Below are 2,500 nucleotides of genomic sequence, written 5' to 3' on the forward strand. Positions count from 1 at the left end.
TTTTCGGCCGAAACTTCGCAAAGGGCGGATACCACGTAAAAAACAACCTAGAAGTCGAATTTTGACTTCGTTTTTTTTGTGCACACCCCACACAATAAGTATAAGTGGACTGGAAAGTGGCTAAGCGATCCGACGAAGTTTCGATTGAGTTTGATTTTTTGGCCGAAAACTCGAAAAAAAGGCGGATTTGACGTAAAACGCCGCCTAGAAGTCGAATTTTGAGACGGTGTCTTGTGTGCACACTCCACACAATATGTATAAGTGGACTGGAAAGTGGCTAAGCATTCCGAGGAATTTTCGATTTATTTTGATTTTTCGGCCGAAACGCCGAAAATAGGCGGATTTGACGTAAAACGCCTCATATAAGTCGAATTTTGGGAAGGTGTCTTGTGTGCACACTGCACACAATATGTATAAGTGGACTGGAAAGTCGCTAAGCATTCCGAGGAAGTTTCGATTTATTTTGATTTTTCGGCCGAAACGCCGAAAATAGGCGGATTTGACGTAAAACGCCTCATATAAGTCGAATTTTGGGAAGGTGTCTTGTGTGCACACTGCACATAATATGTATAAGTGGACTGGAAAGTGGAAAAATATTTTCGGAGCACTTTGATTTTTTGGCCCCCCGCGTGCCTTGCCACGCCCTTGCTTATAGCAAAACGAGACGGGGCCTTGGTCCAACTTGGCATAGGCATGGAATTTGATCTTTATTACTTGGCCACGGTCATGCCACGGTACATGGAGGTTGCTTGACACCCCCGTGTGCATTTCGGAGCACTTTGATTTTTTGGCCCCCCGCGTGCCTTGCCACGCCCTTGCTTATAGCAAAACGAGACGGGGCCTTGGTCCAACTTGGCATAGGCATGGAATTTGATCTTTATTACTTGGCCACGGTCATGCCACGGTACATGGAGGTTGCTTGACACCCCCGTGTGCATTTCGGAGCACTTTGATTTTTTGGCCCCCCGCGTGCCTTGCCACGCCCTTGCTTATAGCAAAACGAGACGGGGCCTTGGTCCAACTTGGCATAGGCATGGAATTTGATCTTTATTACTTGGCCACGGTCATGCCACGGTACATGGAGGTTGCTTGACACCCCCGTGTGCATTTCGGAGCACTTTGATTTTTTGGCCCCCCGCGTGCCTTGCCACGCCCTTGCTTATAGCAAAACGAGACGGGGCCTTGGTCCAACTTGGCATAGGCATGGAATTTGATCTTTATTACTTGGCCACGGTCATGCCACGGTACATGGAGGTTGCTTGACACCCCCGTGTGCATTTTCGGAGCACTTTGATTTTTTGGCCCCCCGCGTGCCTTGCCACGCCCTTGCTTATAGCAAAACGAGACGGGGCCTTGGTCCAACTTGGCATAGGCATGGAATTTGATCTTTATTACTTGGCCACGGTCATGCCACGGTACATGGAGGTTGCTTGACACCCCCGTGTGCATTTTGGAGCACTTTGATTTTTTGGCCCCCCGCGTGCCTTGCCACGCCCTTGCTTATAGCAAAACGAGATGGGGCCTTGGTCCAACTTGGCATAGGCATGGAATTTGATCTTTATTACTTGGCCACGGTCATGCCACGGTACATGGAGGTTGCTTGACACCCCCGTGTGCATTTCGGAGCACTTTGATTTTTTGGCCCCCCGCGTGCCTTGCCACGCCCTTGCTTATAGCAAAACGAGACGGGGCCTTGGTCCAACTTGGCATAGGCATGGAATTTGATCTTTATTACTTGGCCACGGTCATGCCACGGTACATGGAGGTTGCTTGACACCCCCGTGTGCATTTCGGAGCACTTTGATTTTTTGGCCCCCCGCGTGCCTTGCCACGCCCTTGCTTATAGCAAAACGAGACGGGGCCTTGGTCCAACTTGGCATAGGCATGGAATTTGATCTTTATTACTTGGCCACGGTCATGCCACGGTACATGGAGGTTGCTTGACACCCCCGTGTGCATTTTCGGAGCACTTTGATTTTTTGGCCCCCCGCGTGCCTTGCCACGCCCTTGCTTATAGCAAAACGAGACGGGGCCTTGGTCCAACTTGGCATAGGCATGGAATTTGATCTTTATTACTTGGCCACGGTCATGCCACGGTACATGGAGGTTGCTTGACACCCCCGTGTGCATTTGGAGCACTTTGATTTTTTGGCCCCCCGCGTGCCTTGCCACGCCCTTGCTTATAGCAAAACGAGACGGGGCCTTGGTCCAACTTGGCATAGGCATGGAATTTGATCTTTATTACTTGGCCACGGTCATGCCACGGTACATGGAGGTTGCTTGACACCCCCGTGTGCATTTTCGGAGCACTTTGATTTTTTGGCCCCCCGCGTGCCTTGCCACGCCCTTGCTTATAGCAAAACGAGACGGGGCCTTGGTCCAACTTGGCATAGGCATGGAATTTGATCTTTATTACTTGGCCACGGTCATGCCACGGTACATGGAGGTTGCTTGACACCCCCGTGTGCATTTCGGAGCACTTTGATTTTTTGGCCCCCCG

Source organism: Trifolium pratense, unplaced genomic scaffold (genome assembly GCF_020283565.1).
Source record: "Trifolium pratense cultivar HEN17-A07 unplaced genomic scaffold, ARS_RC_1.1 scaffold_135, whole genome shotgun sequence".
Classification (NCBI taxonomy): domain Eukaryota; kingdom Viridiplantae; phylum Streptophyta; class Magnoliopsida; order Fabales; family Fabaceae; genus Trifolium; species Trifolium pratense.